We start from the raw sequence: 25,129 nt of genomic DNA on the forward strand, positions 1-25,129 counted from the left end.
ATAAAGGTGATATCTCTTCTGATAATACTTCTAATGGAGATCCAGTAATGGTAACGATACCACTACGAAGAAGTATTGTAGCCTCACTGCTGTCACATCGAGACTACTCAAATAGAATAATGGCATGCAGTGTATGCGTGCTCTTCAACTGTAAAACCCAGTTGCGCATGAGCGGTTATGTAGGGATAATTTCAGCCACATACACATCGTCTTTTTACATCTACACAAATTCTGTGGGCATATAAATGAAACTCTGTATGACGTCTTGGGAAGCATCTTACGTCACAAGGATGTTTTTTTTTTTCATCCAATCGGATTATGAAGAAAACAAATTTCAGAAATGTTTTTTTTTCAAACTGCATTTGTGGAGCCGGTTTGGATCTATAAAAAAGGCATTTTGCGCCCAAACAAATCAGTCAACCTCAATCAGCATGCTGTAGACATTATCATCCACTCCGTCCTATGGGCCATTAAACACATACGCAACAGGTAATTAATTTTCCATTAAACACATACGCAACAGGTAATTAATTTTCCATTAAACACATACGCAACAGGTAATTAATTTTCCACGGAAATGGACCTTTTACCTTTTTCTATTTCTCTGCTAAAGTAAGCGATGGACTTTTATGTTGGTTAATTATTCCCCCCAAAAAAGGACTGGTTGTTTCTAACCAAGAACTTTTACTTTTCTCCTTCATTTCATTTTATTACCTCAGTTGCAGGAGGACACTTTCAGTTTAGAACAAACTTTCTTATCTTCTATTTTCATTTATTTACAATTTAAAAAAAATAAATTTTGTATTTAATTTGTTCTTCCGCCTCAGTCATCTTTGCTTAATTGTTCAACTCCATTTTCCACTTTATTTTCATTTTTATTTTTGTGAGCGCTTGTGGGACTGACATCGACACTTGTTAGCCCTGCAACAGAAGTACTCGACGCAAAAGAGCACCTCCCGATTGTTTCATGTGTGATCATAGGACCAGGAGGAATATAGTAGTAGTCGCAGAGAGACAAAGGGGGGGGTCGTTCTGCCACTCGCACATGGGAACCAGAAGGAAAAAGAAAACCCACAAACATGTTGAGGTTTTGGGACTTGTGGAACAGGTCGGCATACTTGGTTAGAGCAGTACAGAGAGGGAAAGTAAGAGAGAAAAAAGACAGGAATTTTTTTTTGTAGCATATGAAAAGGTAAAGCCATTACAATTACCCACTAGTATGGCATCGAGAGGCCCCACCAGAGACTACTGCATGGTCCAGAGTCCATTCACCAAATGGCGATACAGCAGTCCCAGTACTTTGCGCCTGCTGATAGGACAGCCTCCTTAGTGGTTAATCCAAGGTTCGGGCCCCTGACTATCAGGCGGATAACATCAGTCCAGACAAAACGTTTACCTCCAGCACCCTTACTAGTGACATGGCCACAAGGATAGACATAGAGACAGAAAAATTTCCGACATCTCAGACTACTGTTTACCATATGCTACCGACCTTTAAAGCAGCTTTCTTTTCACCCCTTGTCAGAAAAATCACTCATTTACATGAGGACTGAGGGACAAAAAAGGAGAAGTGAGAGTTACTGGAGCTGCCGATAACACATCCACTGTATTATCTACTCCCCATACACGAACACTCCTCTAGCTGAAACTGCTATCAATAATTTCCCCCACTCTTTATCTGTGCCTAAACCTAAACGTAGATTTAATGAACAAGACTTCTTTCTTAGGACTGCACACCTGTGGAATTCTCTTCCATTTTCCTGCTTTCCAGCTGACTACAATATGGTCGTCTTCAAGTCCAATGTAAACAAGTACTTGATGAGCCGTTCCCCTTAAGTAATTCAATTAAAAAAAATTACACTGCTAACGATTATTATATTGTCCCATTGACTACTGTATACTCTTTAACCCTTGTCCTCGAGTGGCCTCTAGGCCTTGATAAGCGATAGGTGACTTCTTTGTAAAAAAGAAAACATGGAAAACTTAAAATCTACTATTCTCGAATTTGTTAAATGGCTAAGCAGATAAAAATGAAGAAAATTTTCAACAACTTCTATTTGAACACCAGTAAAAATGAAAAATAAACGAAGAAAAACAGCAAAAAAGACAAAACTACTTGAACAACAATAGAAAAAAAACGAAAAAAGGCAACATAAGTTGGAAGGATCATTACTAAAATAACTAGAATGAAAGTGTTTTTTTTTTCTGGAAATGCCATTTAGATTCTAAGGGACAATTTCATTTATCCCCCAGAGAGGGACAAATCATTTTCTGTATGTTTCAGAAGATATGAAGATTTATATAAAATAAATTGTATGTTAACATAATATCCGATGTATGTGCTCTTGCATTAGGGCAACTCTTCCAGGCAGAGGTTAAGGCATTTACACGTGTTGTAAGTTAATATCCAAAATATAGTGCCCTCTTGTCATTCCTGTATATGTAATATTTCATGTCTTAATTATACATTGTAAATAATAAACATACTCTAAAACATTCGCTTACTACACCAAAAATTAAGGATTGTTGTGGGCCCGAATGTCGGTGGCAATCGACCCTACAACGAAAAGATGACAGGCAAGAAAAAGACAAAAACACAACAATGACAAAGAAGAGATGACAAACGCAAACGTCATGAATGAATATAAATCCGTTCAGGTTTATTTTCCAAAAAAGAAACTGAATGGTGGTAGGAGGTCTCAGGCTGAGGGTTGAAGTCCAGCCAATGTTTGAACTGGCACAGCTACGAGGTCGTCTCCAGTGGCTACAGGACATACACGCTGACTTGGGATGCTGGTCTGCTGAAAATCGAGCGAGTCAACAACGAATGGTCGCTGCTTCTGCTACTGGGTTCGGCCGTTTTTGGTGAGCTAGTCTGAACCGTTCTATGTGGATATGACTGCTGCTGCTGAGTTGGGTTGGGCCGCTAATGGGCCCAACCTCGCCATGCAGTGATTGTGGCTACCGCCAGAGTCATCTTTTCTTAGGATAGATGGGTTTTGGTATTCTGGCCCCTTAATGATGAATATCAAAGCCTAATAGACCCTAGCTAAATCCGTCATCGTAAAATAGGCCCTTAAGATGAGGCCAAAAGGATAGGAAAAATACCGTTCTAGTTAGAATAATATCGTAAAAGTGGTATAAATATATTTAAATAAAATAAATAATTATTCATTTGTGTTATATATATAGTTTAGAAAGCAAAATAAGATAGGTGTTCCTACTTCCGCGCCGTGATTTGGTCAATGCCCCAGGCGAAATGATATCACAAAAAGGATGCCAAGCCTTTCTGAGATTTGACCCTGGAGAGAACAGGTTGCTTCGTTTCACCGTCCGTCCGTCATTCGGCCAGTTTCAAATGTAGTAGCAGTTCTTATTTTTTTAGCCCCTAAAAGTGCAAACGAGGTAAGAATCCAAGATCTTTATTTATTTTATTGGTCATAATTTATGTATTAGGTAGTATGTAGCTTTGTTTTTAATAAGAATATATTCAATATTTCTTTACTTATACGTTCGGCAGTTACATTTCTCATTCCACGTGATAGTCTTGAAAAAATTGAATTGCTTGAAATTGAAAACAAAATGCTGTATTTATACTCGTCCAGCAGATGTAGTTGTAGACATCATGGCTTGCAGCACTGATCATCATTTTCGTTTTTGATTTGTGTTTGTTTTTGTGCCTTTAAAGTACTGTAGGGAGTCATCTATTCGAGGTTTATATTCATGTGTCATATCAAATTGAATCTGGGAAAGTTGTGAATATTATTCTAGCGGGAATTGTACTATTCAGAGTTCCACAGGATAATTATTAATGTCGAAGTACTGGGTGGAATCAGTATGGACGGCACTGGCAAGATAAAGTTTTTCCGACATGAGAAACGCGTTTGCACTGCAATTATCCTTGATGAGTCTGACTTTCATGCGGGTATGGCAGGGACACCAACACATGGACGGCATCTTGAAAGTGGTTGGGTGATCAGCTACTAATATCCTATCCAACTATCCGTGTACCCCCTCCAATGTTGCTAAGGGGTACAATACAAGAACTGCAGATTTGGATCAAAAACGGCTGGCTGCTTTCATACCAAGAGGATGGGCTCAGGCTCCTATGAAGGCTGATTTCCTTGATGGTAATCTTTCAAGAGAGCAAACAGAAGGTTCGACCCATCATGGACTACCGTAAGCTTAATGACCACATCGACCCATACATAGCAGGGGCTGATGTTTGTACGTTCAAATTAAGAGAGTGGCAGCAGCAGGGGTCAGATGTGGCAATTTTGGACCTGTGTTGGACCCACCTGCAGATATGCATTGAAAAACGCTGTGGTTATTTCAGACTGTTGAAATTAAGGGAACCTGCTATTATCTGATTAGGCTAGTGTTCAGTCTCAATGTGGCACAAGGCATTATGATGGCGGTTATGCATGCGATCCGGCAACAGGATGAGGCTGTGCGACAGGCAACATCATCATACATCGATGATATCTTTGTAAATGAGAACCTCATATCTGCGCAATCGGTCAAAAAGCATTTCCAGAACTTCAGACTGACATGCAAGGAACCGGAGCATCTGCGAGATGAGGCAAAAGTGCTTGATCAGTTCATGAGCGGTAGTGAGGAGAGACTCTGCTGGAGAAGAGGTGGTGACGTTCTGGAGGTCCCTTCAAACATCACTCATTGTAGTGTTTTTTCTGTTTGTGGAAAGCTGGTGAGCTACTTCTCTGTGTGTGATTGGCCCAGGGTGGCAGTGGCGGCTATAAAACGACATGCAACATCTATATCATCGGGATAGGATGATGAAGTGCACCATGCCACCCTACGGAGCATGCTGATGGAGACTGTGCCCAGAGTGACCCGTGACGACCCTGTGCAAAGGAATTGATGCATCAATGAGAACGAGTTCACAGTCTGGATGGACACCAGTTCACTAGCCTTTTGAGTTTCCCTTGCAGCTGATAATTACATTATCGAAGACGCCTGCTGGCTTTGGCCAGACAATAATTCTAGGCACATAAACCTGGCCGAACTTGATGCCACGTTGAAGGGAGTTAACCTGGTTCTTCAGTGGTAAGCCAAGGTACAACATATTATCACAGACTATGTGTGCATTCACCGATGCATTGACTGGAAGAGCAAGGCTGACCCTATGGGTAGTGAGTGAGATGTTAATACGAAGTCGGCTCGCTACCCTTGTCAAGACCATCAAAGAGTATAATCTGACTGTAGACATAACATTGATCAGGTCTATGATCAACAGAGCAGATGCGCTGACACAAGTACTTCAACAGTGGCTTAGGGAGGTTCTGAGACTCTTCAACGACTGTGTGCAGCCATTGCGTATAATGTGGATGTGGATCGTATCATGGAAATTCATTGGCAGTGTGGGTATCCTTGGATCAAGCGGACCTTATATTTTGCCAAGATGATTTACCCAGAAGTAGCAAAGACAGATGCTAGAAGAGTGGTGAAAAATTGCGTGGCATGCCACTCAATCGACCCAGTTCCAATACAGTGGAAGAGGGGGCAATTGGGAGTGAGCAGCAGAAGGCAGAGAGTGGGCATAAATATGACACATTATGGTGGCAATGACCTCCTCATCTTAATCAGTTGTGGACCTACGTGTGTCGCAGTCTGGAGACCACTTGAACGCCAAGACTCCTTCTACATTATTCATCAGCTGTCATCTGTGTTTTTTGAAAGAGGCGTGCTTGAAAAGGTGCTGACGGGCAATGACCAAGCCTTTTGCAGCCGTCAGGTCAGGCAGTTCCTAGAGGAGTGGTTATGTGCTTATGTGCCATCTGGCAATGGTATCCTGAGAGAAACCATTGCAGCATTAAAAGAATTGCAGCCAGGAAGCAGTGCACAATCTTGGAAGTCGTGTACTGCCACAACATCATGCCAAAGGATGGCATCTCTCCAGGAACAGTACCTGCAAACGCAAACTACTAATACTAAGTCTGGGAAAAGGGAATCTACTCCAACAGAGCAGTCGCCAATGAGGAAGAGCAGGGTTCGTACACCAAAGTGGATTCTCTCTAGTTGGAGCCGCTGTAAAACCGGTACACTGACAGTTATAAGCAGGGCCGAGTGACCGATGTGGTGAGTCAACAGTCCATCCTGTGTGTTCTGTCACATTAGGAACCTGCGGCCGGCAACGCAGTTGACTCTGGTTCTGAGGCCAGTGGGCCATCGCTCTGGTTCGCACCAGCCCCATCAAGCAGCAACTCAGATGTCAGTAGCCTCCCAGGAGATGGAGTGTTCTTCAATCATCAGACTGCAGATGAGAGTGCATGCGAAGATGAGGCTTGCACCATCTTCCTTCGAAGAAGCACTCGGCGGAGGCAATTGCCACCTTCCTGCTACTATCTCTGCGATCATGAGATCATGAGATCAGGGGGAAGTGTGGGGAAAATAGTAATGGCCTACCTTTCAAACACGTTCGTGCTTATCTTTCCTGCGGGTTGGGACGAAAAGACATCCAAAATGGCGTCCATGAGGTTTTAACACACAGAGTCTTGGACGGTCTTGGACGATCTCGCAAAGTCATGCTACACGCATGCAAATGAGGTGTGTCAAGCTTCATAAAGCAGATCGCTTGGAGGAGTTGGGGAGAATTTTGTTTGACACAGTACTTTGTGTTGTAGCGGTGTGTTGCTTTGTGGTAGACATTTTGAAACACGTTGGTACTGAGGAGTGAGGCGGAGGCGTGTGGAAGAGAGAGAAAAAAACGTATCACTTGGGATACGCCCCTCACAATAGTCTGAAATATATATATATATTTTTTATTACGGTAATTAATGTGAGACTGGAACATTTTTCGTTTTCGACATGTTGTTTTGTTAAATCCAACCTTGAGAATGGCCATTTGGATGCGTTAATATTAAACCGACCTGTTTACACACGGGACGTAATAATGATTTACACCGTTTCATGGCGAACTTCCAATCTTTATCATTCAGTGAAATGCCATTTTTTTTTTTTTTTTTTTTTTTTAACAACTACACTAGTGTTTTCTTTCTTTTTTCTTTTCAATCTTTTATTATTTCATAAATTGGACGGGAGAAGGAGAAAAATTGTGTACATTTAAAGCCAAAAAATCCCAACACACCGACCATTTCTTTTTTTTTTTTCCATCACAAAAAGAAAACAAGAAAGCAACTTGTTTTTAGTTTTCGGATTCAATTTCCTCACATGAAAGGTAAGACGCTTTCCGCTTTTTCTGGTTATTTAATGATATTTAATTTCATTTTTTTTTTTTTTTTGAAGAAATGAATAATTTTGATCAAACAAAAATCTCGATTTTACCATTGTGGCTGACCGGATAAAAACAAAAAATAGCAACCCCTTGACCAAATGATTCGATATGAAGATTTTGTTTTGAAAAATATTTCTTTTGTCAAGTATAATTCATATAATGAAAATTAAAAAAAATCCAACTTTAAAACTAAATAGAAAATCATTTAATTTCAAAATTTTTAGCTTCCCTCTACACCAAGGAAATATTTTCATGATTGACAAATAAACGTCTATGGAAGATCAAACGGACAGAAAACGGTTATTACACAACAGGGTTTATTTTTATATAACATTTCCGTTTAGCCGCCATACAAAATGTTATGTAAAATGTATTTTGGAATGTCTGAAATTAAACTTTAATTTATAAAGATAATTAAAAATTATCATTATAGCAATTTTGGCGCCTTTTTTTGTTATGTATACCCCTCCCCTCCCACACGCTCACATGTTTTAAAACTTTTTACGCACTAATTCTTTTTTCTATGTAGATTTCCCTATTAAGTTGCTATAAAAGCCTGTTTTATTTTCCCCAATATTTAGAATTCTAGAGTAGTAGGTACGAGCAAAATGAATGCCGATGCTCAAAATGTATAAACGTTTTGACCCCTCCCTTTACTTAAAAATTCACCAAAAATCAGGAAATTAACCAATTTTAATGAAATGTTCAGTATTTATAAAATAATGATCACGGAATATAATGAACCCATTATTTTTATTTAAATCTTAGTGGAAATGTATTATTTTGTTTAAAAATACCTTTCCTAAAGTATATGGTTTTCAGTAATACAAAAAATTAAAGGAATTTATTTTTGCTTTTTTTATAAAAAGATAAAAAAGCATCGTAAATTATAACAATTTTTTAAAAAATTATTTAATTTTTACAGGAACATTACGAAAAAAAACTCTAAAGTCCGTATTAATGAATTCTATATAACTTGAAGAAAAATTAATTTCTCGAACTACCAATATTACCATGGAATTAAAGCATTGTTTATTTAATATTTTCACACAAAAAAATTATAAGCAAAAATATTTCTACTTTTTTTTTAAATTAAAGATTTCGCATAATATTTCCTTACTCGCATGAATGTGAAACTTTCAGCTAACATAATTTTTATATAATCTTGAACAATAATTAAAAAAAAATAATAATTTAAAAACAGGAACATAAAAAAATAATTGAATTAAAAAATGATACCAATGTTCAGGATAGAAATGTATGGATGCACGTCTGGGAGAGGAGGAAGAAAACTGACACCCCTATCTCCTTTTAATATCATGACTTCATTTTGAAACAGCATTTCGATTGACTGTAATGTTGGGCTTTCATATTCGTAGTGTTTACTAAACTCCAGTTTGTTGAGTTTGGGCGAACACCCCCAGAATTACTCGCTTTTTGAGGACTAATTAAGCTATTTTTTTTTTTTTGTACAAACAAGGTATTTTGTTTATTTAATTCAATATCTTAGGACTTTACTTTACTAATTATCTTTGAAATAGACCCAGAAAACTAATATTTATCTTTTAAAGGATTTTTACAATGATTTTATTTAACTTCAAAATTTAGCTAAATTAATTAGCTCGCTGTGAAAATATTTTTCATAACCTTTTTTTCACGTGTACAAATATTTTTGTTTCCTTTAAGAAATTAACTTTAGTTTCTAATCTTTCAAATACAATCAAAAGTAGTCGGAAACCCACAAAAAAAAAAAAAAAATTATGATAAATCGGCTTTCAAAACTAGATCCGCCTCCTATCTTTAATCGTCCATTTTTGCTCATACCTGTAAAGTAGGGATCATTTCCCTGTATAGATTTAACGTAAAATAAACATCCATATCCAGATTATAACTAATTTACCGAAATTTATTCTCCTTTTTTTTTCTTTTTTTTTTTTTTTTTTACAATGGTCACAATTAGCGCTGGTAGGCTTTTAACATTTTTCTTCGCCCCCCCCCGTTTTTATTATTAAAAAAAAGTCCACCGTCCATATACAAAACGATGCACTAGTGACCTTACGAATGCGTGAAAAAAATATTGAATAAGTCGACCCCCTGTCTTTCCAAGCTTATAACTACTCGAAAAATGTAATTCAAACCATAATTAAAGGAACAAGGATCAAGGTTTCATTAAAAAAAAAAAAAAAACCCAAAGTGTTTTTTTTTTTAAATAAGGTTTTAAACTTCGGACTTTATAGGTAAATTTCTAAAAAAAAAAAAACCACTTCTTTTTTTGTTTTAAATTTGAATATATTATTTATTGATTTTTTATCTTCAATTTGTGATATATAAAACTTTGGTGAGTAAATTAATTATTTACTTTTTAATAGACATTTCAAAATGGGGGGGGTGCATTTAAAAAAAACGATTGTCTACAATATTATATTACGTTTATTGGAAAGAGCATAAAATTTCACATTGACACTGAAAATATCGTAAAAATTGAATCAATAGAAAAATTTTGATAGATTTTTAAAGTTTAAAAATTGAAAAATATTTTTCAATTTTTAAACTTTAAAAATCTATCATGTGTTATATGTGCAATATTTATTAACCCCCCCCCCATCCAGAAAATGTCTCTGGTTGATTTACCTCCTACCACCTTAAAATATGGTTACTGCATAATAACATTAAAAATAACGATATCAATTGTGTCCTATTATGTCTGTAAGTTTTACAAGTTGGAAATTAGTGATGGTCAGAAAATAGGTGATTATCTTACGTCAAATTTATAGAGGAAACTGACTCCAAGAACTAAAATATTGAGTATAAAAAACGGAATTCTTTAGCAACATAATCGGTAACACTGGTTCATTTTAGCTTTTCAGGGCATTTTTTTCTTTTTTCATTTTTGCAAAATTCCACACAACAGGGGGAGATAATTCAAGAAGTGTTTAATTTTTTTTAATAATGACTGTTTAAACTTATTTATTTATTTATTGGTGACAACAGTGATGGAAACAAGTGACTAAGGTGTGTGCGATGCTCAAAACTCGAAACCCGACTGATAGGACACAAAAAGGTGACACATGCTCAAATTTGATTGCGTCTTAATTTGCATATGTCGAATTTGAACATATAAAAAGCCCGTATTTTTTTAATTGGTGAGAAGATATTTTCTGCTCACTCAGAGTCATTTTCTATATACTTTGTATGCCAGTGGCAAAAAGAATGACAGATTATTTTTTTGTACAGTTAACTTGCATGTCAGAAGGAGAAAAGAACAACAGATTTTTTTTTCGCATGAAACGGTATTCAGCAATTTAAAACTTAAATTTCAACACTTCATTATTAAAAATTATTTAAAAAATAACGTGAATTGATCAAGTAGTTTTATTTTTTATAAAGAAAATCATTTTTAAGTGATTAATGGGAATTTGTAAGCATTACAATATAATTCTCACAAATTTAAATTATTGAGTTATCGTCATTTTTTTTAAAGATTGTTTTTAAAATAGCAGATAAGACAACTGCTCTTCTGTTACGAATAAAGTTTGATTTTCTTATTTAAAAATAAAACTACTTGATCAATTTATATGATTTTTGGAATATGATATTTTCATTTTGTTATGTACATCATACAGATTTTTCTTTATGATTTTTAATACAGGGATAATAATAGGTATTACTTATGCGACTACACCTGCTTGGTCCATCTGGTGATGGGATTGGGGTAGGAAAAATAATTTTGTTGATAGATTCTTTGTATACATTTGGCAGTAATTTTCATATGTGAGGAATAGTTGTGATTAAAGGGACGAGTTTGAGAGAACAGGGAGTCGAGTTTGAGACAGCTGATAGCATAGATGAAGAAAGGATGAATTACAGTTTAAGTTAAGAGAAGTTGGTACAAACTGATGAGGAATTCTGATATTTTGTGTCCATTTACAAGGAAGAAGTCTGGACAAGAACTAAAAGTTTATTTTAGAGTTGAGGGGGAGCTATTTTGAATGTAAATTTAAATGATCATCCGTGTGACAAACAGCATATTTGAGAGCATATAACCAATTTGAGTTTTTATTCAGATCATTTCAATAATTGTGTGTGTTGCAGATGAATTTTCACATTCTTGTTTATTGTCACTTTCACCTATCATATGTTTCACTTGGACCTATCATATGTTTCACTTGGACCTATCATATGTTTTAAGGAAGATTTGCAATTCATTTTTGGACCTTGTCTAAAAGTGAGAAACTAGTAGTAGATGCATCAGCCCAGATGTGGCAATAATACTCCATGCATGGGAAAATTATGGTTTGGTAAAGATATAGTTTACTCTCTGTTGTAAGTAATTTTCTACCACAGTAGATGGAAGACCATCTTCTTTGCAGCAGCCTTGGTAATGTCTTCAATGTATTTGTTCCAATTCATGTTACCTGTGAATGTTAAGCCGAGAAATTTGAAGGGTGGGTTCTCAGGTAGGGTGTTATTTGTCATGGCAATCGGTGGTTGAAAGTTTTTTGTAATTGTTAAACGAAAAAGCTTAGTCTTAGTCACCTTAAATGTTACCATCCATTTACAGTCTCATTTCACTACAAACTGAATATTGTTTTCTAGGATTTCTACCATTGCTTTGGCATGTGTACATTCATTTTTTTCCTCATGTTTTTTTTTTCACATGGGGGGGGGGTCACCACTTATCAAGGCCCAAAGGCCACTCAAGAATAAGTGTTATTGCGTGTACAGTAATCAATGAGATAGTATTGTAGTAATCATTAGTATTGGGGGTTTTGATAGTGTCTTACTTAAGGGGCGGTTTTTCAGGAGTTTGTTTATGTTGGACTTGAAGACGTCCAAGTTGTAGTTAGGTGGGAAACAGGCAAGCGGCAGAGAGTTCCACTGACGTGCAGTTCTAAGAAAGAAGCTTTGCTCATGGAATCTACGTTTGTATTTAGGCACAGATAAAGAGTGGGGAAAATTATTGACAGTAGTTTCAGCCAGATGAGTGTTTCTCGTGAAAGATTGGCGAGTGGGTACGAGGGATTGGAGCTCAGACAGGCACCTGCCATGGAAATAGCGATAAAACAAAGACAGGCTTGCAACGTCTCTTCTGTGGGAGAGAAATTATAGAGCATGGTGTTTTCAGCAAATATACTCATCTCGGACACAATTTTATTAGGGGGGGGGGTCACTTATGAATATCAAGAATAATAAATGCCAAGTGATCGACTCCTGGGCACATCATGTTGTTTAGATGTACAACCACCGAAAACCACCTGGATTTTTCTTTTGTCTAGGAAGCATATGATTATATTCAGTATTTGTCCAGAAATACCATACGATTTCATTTTCATGAGAAGCTTTCATGCCAGACATTGTCAAAAGCTTTGGATATATTAAGGGTTACAGCTATAGCTTCCTCTGCCTTATGTAGTTCTTATTCCTAGATAATTATTTTTTCAATGGTTAATTTCTTAGAAATAACTCATGAGTAATTCCTCCCAAAATCAATTGACAGACCTCACTTTCACTAATGTCATAATTCACATCAATTTTGTAATCTTAACAAGATAACTAACATAATTCCTCTTAAGTATGTTTTCTCTTGACTTTCAAACACTCAACTGATTCTGCTATTCATCTGAATCGTTTGGGTTTTCATATGCTTCCTCATCTAACTGATCTTCATGCAGAAAAAGTGGAATGAAACTTGAACGTTTTTAGCGTTTTTAGCATTTCACTTTCTTGATCCACCCTACTACAGTTTAATATTGACATCTAACAGAAACTCTTAGGCCATTTGTCCTTAAAATACTATTCGGTTATGAAAATAGGTTATCATTACCACCTGGTGGCACAGAAATGGGAAATCATTTTCAAGAATTTATATGTGAAATTGATACCCTCTCCAAATTATAAAAAAAAATGTTTTTTAGATTATTCGCACATTGATACCTTTGTTTAGTAATGAAAGACAAAGGATGCCCCCTGTAGGGGCAGCTTCATGTGTAATTGTGAGGCAAGGGTTTCACAATTCTCCAAGCACACTTCTGAATTAGCACTGCTTGAGTCCAAAGGAGAAGTCCAAAGGAGAAGTCCAGGATGACTGGAAACAATACCGATATAAGCGGAGAGTGTTTACAGCACCTGGAAGTCCTAAATGGTAACCCATTGAGTACTGACCAGGTTCAACGTTGCTTAACTTCTGTGATCCAGCAGAAACCAGTATGTCAACATGACTATGCCGTATTTACACATAATTACCTAAAAAGATCCGGATGTCCTTTTTATTTTTGAGTAAATTTAACATATGATGTCAAGGTAAAACTTTGCCTCAGTTTATTTACAAATTCAACTTTTGACACATCTTTTATGTTAACCACCCGAAAGCTGCCAAACTAATATATTCTTTATAGCTAACTACAAAAATCAACATCGTTTTTACATATCTATTAAATGCCTGTGTTAGCCATTGTTGATAACTATTGTTGATAATTTTGAATCCCTGTGTTAGCCATTATTAGTGTAAGAAGTCATTAATTTTTACTATGACTACTTTAAATCAAATTATTTTAAAATGGATGTAAAATAATATTTCCTTTTTACCCTGATTCTGTAATTAAGAAAATATTTTATTGATGTTGAAGAGAGTATTTAGTTTAAAGAAGACATTTTCTGTTGAAAAGAAAAGAATGTTATTTTGATTTTTTCAGATTTGGTTTTAATGTCATTTGTTTTTCATTATTATCTATATTATATTTCTTTTAATCTGTCGGTTTCTATTTTTTTCTCGGAAACTATTAGGATGATCTGGCTGAAAATTTCTATGGACCTTTATTATAATAAGGTACAGTGGCGTACCTATGTAAAATGGCGCCCATGGCAAAGTTTGAATGTGCGCCCCTTCTTAATAATTTATACCTTAGATATACCTAACCTACATAATATTATAATACAGGAACAATTTTAACAAAAGATAAACCATGAAATGAATGTTTTAATAAAGTAATTATATGGTTATTCTTGCTTTAAGCGCCCATGTCAGAGTGGCGCCCATGGCACGGGCCATGCCTGCCATACCCTAGATACGCCACTGATAAGGTATAGCAAACTTAATATTATGGTATCCATTCAATGCACAGTTAGAGATTTAAAGGAGTTAATATTTAATGCAAAATTAGCATGCATTTAACCATATCCAACCATCACATTCACATAAAACATTCTAAATCAATGCGCTATAAATTTTCCCAATTTTTAATGGGCTTAAAAGTCTACTTTTGAACAATTTTACAATCTAGAAATAATTCAAAATCATAAATAAGATGAAAAAAAATTAATTCTTATCTTTACAGATTCTCTCATGGCAGAATTTTGTAAAAAGCAAAAACAGGTAAGTTGAAAAAATGAATGTTTTGTTTTAAATTTTCTTGAATAAGAAAAGAGATTTTAAGAACTTATTTCCAAATTGCAAAAGCACCAATAATAATATACATACTATTTAGATTATTTGGAATACTGTTATCATCTTGAGTGTTATTTGCAATCTTTCTGTTCAACTCTGAAACATCAATAATCCCATATATTTGCCATTTATCATTTATTTGTCTTTATCAAAGTAATCAATAAAAAATTGTTAAGCATTCGAAAATATTGAGACCAAAACTTTGCTTGCTGATGTTTGCATCTTTCTCACTTTGAACGGCTTTCACTTGTACACTCAACTGATTTGACCCTGGTATGAGGTGGTGGATCCATGTTTCATCCATTGTTGCATATTGATGCAGAAACTCTTACATTGAAACAGTTGCAAACATTTGGATTTACTGTGAGCAAATAGGAATCTGTAATATGTGCTAAATTCTGCTGAAACTATTACTGAACACATCACTATTGGATACAACCTTATTTTAGGGGGTGGAGAGAGAGGGTGGTTAATCTTATGAGCTCTGTGACAAGTTTAACTCGGATATTCTTTGTGGTTTTATACCACATAATAATGTTGGCACAACAGTTCTCATTTGATCACCAAAGTTAAGCAATGTGGAGCCTAGTCAGTACCAGATGGATAACCATTTGGGAATACCAAGTGCTGTATGTAGGAGAATGTCAACACCTCTCTGTAAGAGCTGTAAAAAACCTAACTTGTTCCCTGATGGGAATAGACATGCGACTGGGGATCACTTGGGATTTTCATACTCCCATGAAACTTTCATTTTTGGAAGAAATCGGTTCAACCCACCTAGTGAATAACGCTTTGGTATGAGGATATTCTTGGTGGTTTGAATCCTTTTGTTTGTAGAAACTGCATGATTTTTTACCATGATTTTTGTGTCACATCGCGTTAGAATTGTTTCTGTAAAGATTAGCGATAGAAAAAATTTAATTTCTAAATAATGTAATAAAAATAATAATAATAATAATAATGTTTAATAAAACAGATTGGAAAGGTTTGAATTCTCTTATTGACTTATCTTTCACTAAACTGTTAAAAAGTTCTAAGGTTCGTATTATTTCGATTCTTTATACTATTATCCTTATCTTGATTGTTATTTTCATAACGTTTTGGTTGATGTAACCTCCTTTCCTCAGGTATATCTGAACTTTGGAATCTGCACAGAATTCTGAATGGAATCCTTTATTTAATAGATTTGAGATTGTATTTTTGGGTTGCCCACACTAAGAATTGAACCTTCAATCTCCAGGAATGTAACATTTACAACTGAATTTCAATAACTACTCTATCCACGGCACCACAGTCAGAGGTTAAATCAACAGAAACCTTGTGCAAATAACACTCAAGATAAGAACAGTAATCTGAAGAATTCAAATAATATGAATAATCAATCATCTCAAAAATTCAGAACCGTAATTCCAAGCTTGTTCTCACATTGTCTAACGTAAAGAACAAGTATATTTAAAGAAAGCATCAATTTAAGTAAGAAAAAAATATGCCCTTTATATAGAGTTCAGTATTAACTATTATCTTGCATTGAAGCAATAACCAATGAAATGAAATGTCTTCAGAAAACCTAATGTTGCTTGGAATGATCATAAAGTGGAACAAACCTTTTTGATGAGATTATCAAGTTATATAAGTCAAAATATTTCTATAAAATCTTGTTAAATCAATTGAATAGATCACTAGGTACTCCCATAATGTCTCAAGCATTTTTATACTTCCTAGTTGTTGAGGCAGAATTTTCTCTAGTAGTTTCAATACAAAAATTTGGAGTGATTTCTTGGCTTTTGTGGAGTTAATTCTATTTAGAATTTATGAGTTCAATCCAATAATAGTAATATGAACGCTTATGTTTGTATGGATTTTCAACCATTATTATTTAAATTTTATTCATTTTTATTTTCAGATATCATGGCTTAAAACATCCGATGGACTTTGATTTAACATTTTATTTTTGATATATTATTTATGAATCATGCTATTAACAAAATTTCTAAAATTGAGGAGAACATCCTACATGCTCAATGCGAGAATTTCCTTTGAAATAAACGTCAATTTTAGACAAAAACATAGTTCAAGCAAAAGTACATATTGTTCAACTGTTTGAATCGATATACAAAGTGACTAAAAAATGAATTTTATTACTCTGTTGCATGCGAGCATTTTGTTTTAAAGACCATAAATTGGTGTCTTTGAATTATTTACATTTGTTATTATTGTTCCAATTTCAAATGAATTTTGTTTGGCCTCCACTTTAGGAATGCCAGATTTAAAATTATATATCAAGTGAGAGTCGATGAAGAAATTTTAAATGTTTTCTATATATACATCTTCCTTTTTATTAAATATATAAACCTGTGTTTGTTAACGTGAATCACTCATCTTGGATCCTAAGAAAACTCAGATAAAATACTGACTTTTATAACTATAAAAATATATTATAACTGACATTACAAGTTAAAATTATTTAATGAATATAATAAGTTAGAATCACTTCAGAAATGAGCTAATCATTTATATGTTCATCTTTTTTCATTGAATATCTTATCAGAATAACTCATAAGATGAAACAGAATAACAAAAGCAAAGAATAGTGACCAAAAAGAGTATAACAAGTTAATTCATTGTTTAAAAGTATCTCTAAACAAGACGTAGCAATGCAAGATTACAGTGAAGAGAAACTATATTCTTTCAAAGTTTGTGACTCATCTTCTACACAACACATACAAGACCGAACTAAAGGTGATAAAACGTGTTCAAATAAGCCCAAAGTTCGGAAATATATTCAAACAGATACTGATGAAAAACCATATTCTTGTAAACTCTGTCAATATTCAAGTCCACAGAAGTCGAACTTTGTCAGGCATATGCGCAAGCACACAGCCGAGAAGCCATTTTCTTGCAAAGTATGCAGCAGTACTTTTCCTGACAACTCACATTTTGTTGAGCACATGAGAACACATACCGGCGAAAAGCCATATTCTTGCAAAGTATGTGAATATTCTTGCGCTAAGAAATCAAATTTACTCTCACATGTACGAGTACATACTGGAGAGAAGCCCCATTCTTGTGAAGTTTGTAACTTTTCTTTTACTACAAGATCAAAATTAGTCGGACATATTCGAACACACACTGGAGAAAAGCCATATTCTTGTACATTATGTGATTATTCTTGTAGTCAGAAAGCAAATTTAGTTGTACATATTCGAAAACATACTGGAGAAAAGCCATATTCTTGTGAAGTATGTGACACTTCTTTTGCTGATAGAGCACGTCTTTTTGAACACATGCAAACACATACAGGAGAAAAACCATATTCTTGTAATGTATGTGGATATTCTTGTGCTCGGAAATCAAGTCTAGTCATACATATGCGAACCCATACTGGTGAGAAACCGTATTCTTGTGAATTATGTGATTCTTCTTTTACTCAGAAATCAAATTTAATTGTCCATATGCGAACACACACTTCATAATAACAACATAATAACTGTTTCAACAAAGTTTTATCATTGGTACATATGTATTTTATTAAGAAGTTTATCTCAGTCTTTTTAAAATTATCGATTATTTTATAAAATTGGTTATATATTTTTTAATGCATTCAGTGAATGGGGGGTTGAACCAAATCATTTTTCTCCTAATTTTCTCTAATTGTTACTATCCTTACCACTACTATCATTTCCCCTGTTTATAGTGAATATGTGGACATACAAGAGCGAAATCATTGCTTTCTCAACAATGGTTATTTATTTAGTTTAATAACACTGGTGGGTAATTCCATGTCAAATTATCCACGGCTTGAAACCCATATCCTCAGATTTTGTTGTAACTTGCACCACAGATAAAATCATAACATTTTTAAATCCTGAACATTTAAACATGTAACTCCAAGTAGTTTCTGATTTAAAGTCGTTTTTGTTTTGTATAAATCGTGTGATATCTCGCCCATTTTAATAATTACATTTTCTTGAACAGTTTCTGTTTGGAAAATGATGTTACCTGAAAATTCACTTGGTTAAGTTTTTGACCCGAGGAATCTAAAAATGGCATCAGAATTTTTCGCAATGATATGGCGAATGTGATAACAGATTAATTTTTACAATCATGCAGACACATTGATGTTACAACAAAATCTGAGGATATTGGTTTTAAAAATCCTAATTTTCTGGATGATCGACATGGAATTGATCTGATGGAAGAGCATTACCAGTATGTATTTGTTTTTAATATAATCGATATAATCAATAGAATCGATTTCTAAGAAAAACTAGGTATTCTATAGATCGACTGAAGAATTACCAATTCTGTTAAGTTTAATAAGTTTATTTCATTTTTTACTTCTGCTTATTGTTTAACAGAAGTCATGCCGGTATATATGAAGAAAAGCCCCTTTTAATTAATACTTACATAATTATAGATTGATTTTAAAAAACTACACATAAAGACACTCGCGTTTACTTTGAAATGCTTTAATAAAATATGTTATAAACAAAAATATTTTTTAGTCTTTACTTTGAAATGTTTTTTAGAATGATTTTATATATTTGAAAAGTTTAAATAAAATAGTCTTTACTTTTAAATAGATTTTAATAAAAAGATATTTTTTATTCTTTGCATAGAAATGTTTTGGAAAGTTTACATGAAAAATTGTCTTCACTATGAAATGTTTCATTTTAATATTAAACTAGCAGGACCTGTTTACCAGCGTTGCTCACTGGAAGTATGCCTCCAACCGACCTGTAAAAAAAATTACAGTTGTTAGTGGACGCCACTGCGTGCCCAGTATAATAGTGGTCACTGACGCCCATGGTCAAAATAAATATACTGTAGCGAAGTACCGATGCATTTCATATATATATATATATATATATATATATATATATATATTAAAGAGTTTAGTTTCCAAAAAATCGAGTATATTGTTTTTTCCAATAAAAAATATGAAATTTTATTAAAAGTAATATGTAGTGTAAATAAAATTGTTGGCAAAAATAAGTTTGTTTTACTTTGTTCTATAAATGTCTATATTTATCTTGCAGCATTATAAAAAACGCAAATATTTGGGAGCTGACCTCTTCAATTTATCTGACAAAAGAGGTTTTATTTCATTCAATAAATTTCTGTACTTATCTTTTTACATAATAAAAAAAGGCAACCTTTTCAATTTAGTTATGACAAAGACGTTTATTTTGTTTTTAAAAAAATCTTAGGAGCTAAACTCTTCAATATATATATATATATATATATATATATATATATATATATATATATGCATGTATACATAATTAATGCAGCGTTCTGTAACATCATCAGTGTACACAGTGTGTTTGATTGTAAAAGAAATCAGTTTTGTAGATGTTATGATGAAGACAGCATTTTTTAAAGAGTTTTGAGGATAAATTTTGATATAAAAGTCACAAATATTTGGGAGCTAAAATGTTCAATATGTAATGCATCGTTTTGAAACATTACCAATGTACACAGAGTGTGTTTAATGGTGAAAGAACTCAGTGTTATTTTTTTTTTGATGAAGACGTCATTGTCGTCATTGTCATAGACACCAACGACAATGACGAAGTAGAATTTCATAGTGGATAGCCCATGTTAAACTTTGTAAAAGAAAGCAAGTGAATGGATTATTTAACGCTTGTTTAATGATTTCTGCTCTCTTGTATTTCCCCCTCTTACATGTCTGTAATGACCTGTGCATTAAATGAACTTGACTCCAGGCAAAAAAATATGTCTCTTAGTGATGCCATAATGTAATGTTAGTAAACATTCTTTTATGAAGTGAACAACTGGATTCTGGAATATGAGAATTTTCAGAGCTCAACTAATTAGAATGGATGGAATTTGGTGAGGGAGACTTTATTATTTATATATTGGAAATTGGAAAGATCATTTTATCTCTATTTGTCTCTGAGCCAGATACGGTCGGTGTAATCACAGTATCTGTGGAATATCTGATAGTGGTGGTAGGACTAAATATTTAGAAAAACACTAGATGTTGCGATTGTGATGGTGTTGCTCATTGGATGCAATGTAGCATTTTAATATCACGATTGAATGTCTAAAATGGTGGTCAAAAGCTACATAAGATAGTGGCTATTAGGCTAGATATATTGAATTTGTATGTGGCATCTGTTGTTGCAAACCTATGATACTTTGGCCCAGAGGGGAATTTCTGCAGTCATTATATATAGGAGATATTATTAAAAGTATAGCGATTTTGAAAAAAAGAAGTCAAAGTAAAGACTAGTCTTTTATGTAAAGTTTTAAAATCAAACTGGAATTATGTAAGTATAATTCAGAAGAAACTTTTCCTCTATAAACTGTCAAGACTTCTGCTAAACTGAAAGCTGAAGTCCAAATGAAATAAGTTTAACATAACCAGGAATTCACTCTTACTGTTGCTGCATATCATATTTCCTACTGATAGGAAAATTGCAATACTTAATCTTTGTCATATTATTGGGAATAAAATTTCTTGTTTATGTACGAGAACATTACAATACACACCCTCTTAAGATTTGTCATATTTTCACTCAGGAATAAAATTTTCATAATCATATACGAAGTTAAACATTAGAAAAACCTATGTAAAATATGCAAATTGCTTTTCACACTGAAATGTTTGGTTTTGTTTTTAAAAATGTAAAATAAACCTATGATTATGTGAAAACCACATCTGGTAGTGCCTCGTTGTTTCAATTAATTTTTATAAATAAAAAAAACTCGCAATCAGTACATATATTCATTAGTTTTGCATACGATTAAGACATGTTTTAATACTGTTTTAAATTAAAACTTTTTAGCTATTAAATGTATGTTCAGTTATTTTCAACGTTTCGACTCATACATTTTCTAGCCTACTTCAGCTGCATTTTTTTAGTTGAAAATCTTGATGTTGAATTTGAGAATACTTTTATTAAACTTGTGAATTCATACGAAATTTTGAACTGAATCGAGGTAATTTTTTTGTTTCATCAGCCAAATCCACAGAGATGCATGAAGGAAGTACTTTTTATCATAGTACCATGAAATGACTACTATAGGACAGCAGTTAATCTACTTCAGTTGCATTTATTTTTTTATATATACGATAAATTCTTAATTGTGCAATTTTCATTTCACAGTGAAATATTTTTTGCTTTCAAAAATGTCGAATGTACCAGGTTACATGCAATAACTTTCAATAGAGAAAACCTATTGTATTGCTCGTTCTTTAAAGTTAATCAACCTTGGTTAGCTATATGCTATCATTCTTGTTAGAAAAAACATTTAAAAAGATTTATCCTTTAGTTTCAATGTGTGCAAATACAATAAAAATATTAAATTCAACACCTTTTTGCCATACAGTCTTTTGTTTTTAAACGTCATATTTCAATATTTTTAGATGAGGATAATTTGGATCTTTTAGACTATTTCATCCTGGATGTTATTTTCACAACATTTTGGCCGATGTAACTTCTGACCCACTTTAAATGTGGTTGTTTCCTTAGTAAAGACCAAGTAGATGTGTTAAGGAAGTAATTTTTGTTATATTGTAATGTTCTTAATAAACAAAAGGAATCAAATAAAAAAAATTTATACGTGGTATTTATATGTGGGTCTGTTATGATTTCTTTTCCACAGAATTGCAAATGTTCATTATGTGTATGCGTGCGTGTGACTACCTTAATTCGTCATTTCTCCTCTTTCAATGTGAACTGATGTCACCATTTCTATTCATCGTTTCAGTTTTGTCTAGTGATAGCTATACAAATAAAGCTTCTTTTCACGAAGAAAGGACACAAGAAGATGTTGGCTGAGAGTTTTGAAAGGTTGTATTTTTGGAGAGAATGAACTCACACAGGAGAGAGAGGTTAACGTTCTCTTAGCTAATTAATAATTTAACTTATCCTCTAAAATCTTTGTGACGTCCAAAGTTAGGAGTCGCTCAGTTTTCTTTCTATATTATTATCAGTGGTGTGTCTCGCAGATGCTTAGAGAACTCATATTATTCGCATGACCTCCACAGACAGACTTTTGTGAAAAGTTTTTGTTTTCTATCGAAAAAATGTGATGTTACCACTCCACTTCCTCTCATGTCATGTTGTGTCTACGAACTTTGACTTGCTGCCCCGTCCCTTAACTTTACATCACCTGTCTTTGGTTCACCTGTGGGAATAATTATGTTTTATTAGATCATTATGATATGTACTTAGTGTGACCTTTGTCAAAATCCACACTAGTTCACTTAATTGCTATTGACATACGGTACCCAATATGTAACAATATTACTAGGAAGCATATCACCTGTTCCTGAGACAACAAATAATCTAACTATAGCCTTAGTTATAGAAAAACAAAGAAATAATTTTCCTTTCTTCATTTTTAATTATTTGGAGAAAAACAAAAAAATAACTGTCTTGTTGCCATTTGATATATGCCAATGTTGAGAAAATCTGTTGTGAATAGGCATAGTCCCATTTTATTGAGAAAGAAACCATAGAAAGATTATTTCATGCGGAGCTTTTCATATTTTTGCTCAAAGGATTTAATTTTATATAAATATGAAAATGAATGTTTCCCCTTGTTAAAAGTATAGCCATTTTGAAAAAAAGAAGTCAAAGTAAAGACTAGTCTTTTATGTAAAGTTTTAAAATCAAACTGGAATTATGTAAGTATAATTCAGAAGAAACTTTTCCTCTATAGACTGTCAAGACTGAAAGCTGAAGTCCAAATGAAATAAGTTTAACATAACCAGGAATTCACTCTTACTGTTGCTGCATATCATATTTCCTACTAATAGGAAAATTGCAATACTTAATCTTTGTCATATTATTGGGAATAAAATTTCTTGTTTATGTACGAGAACATTACAATACACACCCTCTTAAGATTTGTAATATATTCACTCAGGAATAAAATTTCCATAATCATATACGAAGTTAAACATTAGAAAAACCTATGTAAAATATGCAAATTGCTTTTCACACTGTGAAATGTTTGGTTTTGTTTTTAAAAATGTAAAATAAACCTATGATTATGTGAAAACCACATCATCTGGCAGTGCCTCCTTGTTTCAATTAATTTTTATAAATAAAAAAAAAACTCGCAATCAGTACATTTTTAGTGCATATATTCATTAGTTTTGCATACGATTAAGACATGTTTTAATACTGTTTTAAATTAACACTTTTTAGCTATTAAATGTATGTTGAGTTATTTTCAACGTTTCGACTCATACATGTTCTGGCCTACTTCAGCTGCATTTTTTAAGTTGAAAATTTTGTATGTTGAATTTGAGAATACTTTTATTAAACTTGTGAATTCATACGAAATTTTGAACCGAGGTAATTTATTTTTGTTTCATCAGCCAAATCCACAGAGATGCATGAAGGAAGTACTTTTTATCATAGTACCATGAAATGACTACCATAGGACAGCAGTTAATCTACTTCAGTTGCATTTATTTTTTTATATATACGATAAATTCTTAATTGTGCAATTTTCATTTCACAGTGAAATATTTTTTGCTTTCAAAAATGTCGAATGTACCAGGTTATATGCAATAACTTTCAATAGAGAAAACCTATTGTATTGCACGTTCTTTAAAGTTAATCAACCTTGGTTAGCTATATGCTATCATTCTTGTTAGAAAAACATTTAAAAAGATTTATCCTTTAGTTTCAATGTGTGCAAATACAATAAAAATATTAAATTCAACACCTTTTTGCCATACAGCCTTTTGTTTTTAAACGTCATATTTCAATATTTTTAGATGAGGATAATTTGGATTTTTTAGACTATTTCATCCTGGATGTTATTTTCACAACATTTTGGCCGATGTAACTTCTGACCCACTTTAAATGTGGTTGTTTCCTTAGTAAAGACCAAGTAGATGTGTTAAGGAAGTAATTTTTGTTATATTGTAATGTTCTTAATAAACAAAAGGAATCAAATAAAAAAAATTTATACGTGGTATTTATATGTGGGTCTGTTATCATTTCTTTTTCACAGAATTGCAAATGTTCATTATGTGTATGCGTGCGTGTGACTACCTTAATTCGTCATTTCTCCTCTTTCAATGTGAACTGATGTCACCATTTCTATTCATCGTTTCAGTTTTGTCTAGTGATAGCTATACAAATAAAGCTTCTTTTCACGAAGAAAGGACACAAGAAGATGTTGGCTGAGAGTTTTGAAAGGTTGTATTTTTGGAGAGAATAAACTCACACAGGAGAGAGAGGTTAACGTTCTCTTAGCTAATTAATAATTTAACTTATCCTCTAAAATCTTTGTGACGTCCAAAGTTAGGAGTCGCTCAGTTTTCTTTCTATATTATTATCAGTGGTGTGTCTCGCAGATGCTTAGAGAACTCATATTATTCGCATGACCTCCACAGACAGACTTTTGTGAAAAGTTTTTGTTTTCTATCGAAAAAA

General features: G+C 33.5%; 1 long non-coding RNA gene across 1 annotated transcript; it reads left to right on the top strand.

Moving 5' to 3' along the window:
• Positions 1-6,745: 6,745 nt before the first annotated feature.
• LOC145270040 (uncharacterized) lies at positions 6,746-24,657 on the top strand. The gene is made up of 3 exons (XR_013865294.1): positions 6,746-7,198; positions 14,590-14,627; positions 16,603-24,657. It is a non-coding gene; the product is annotated as an uncharacterized LOC145270040 (long non-coding RNA).
• The last annotated feature ends 472 nt before the right edge of the window (positions 24,658-25,129 follow it).

Source organism: Euprymna scolopes, chromosome 4 (assembly GCF_053919585.1).
Source record: "Euprymna scolopes isolate OS-2025 chromosome 4, ASM5391958v1, whole genome shotgun sequence".
NCBI lineage: Eukaryota > Metazoa > Mollusca > Cephalopoda > Sepiida > Sepiolidae > Euprymna > Euprymna scolopes.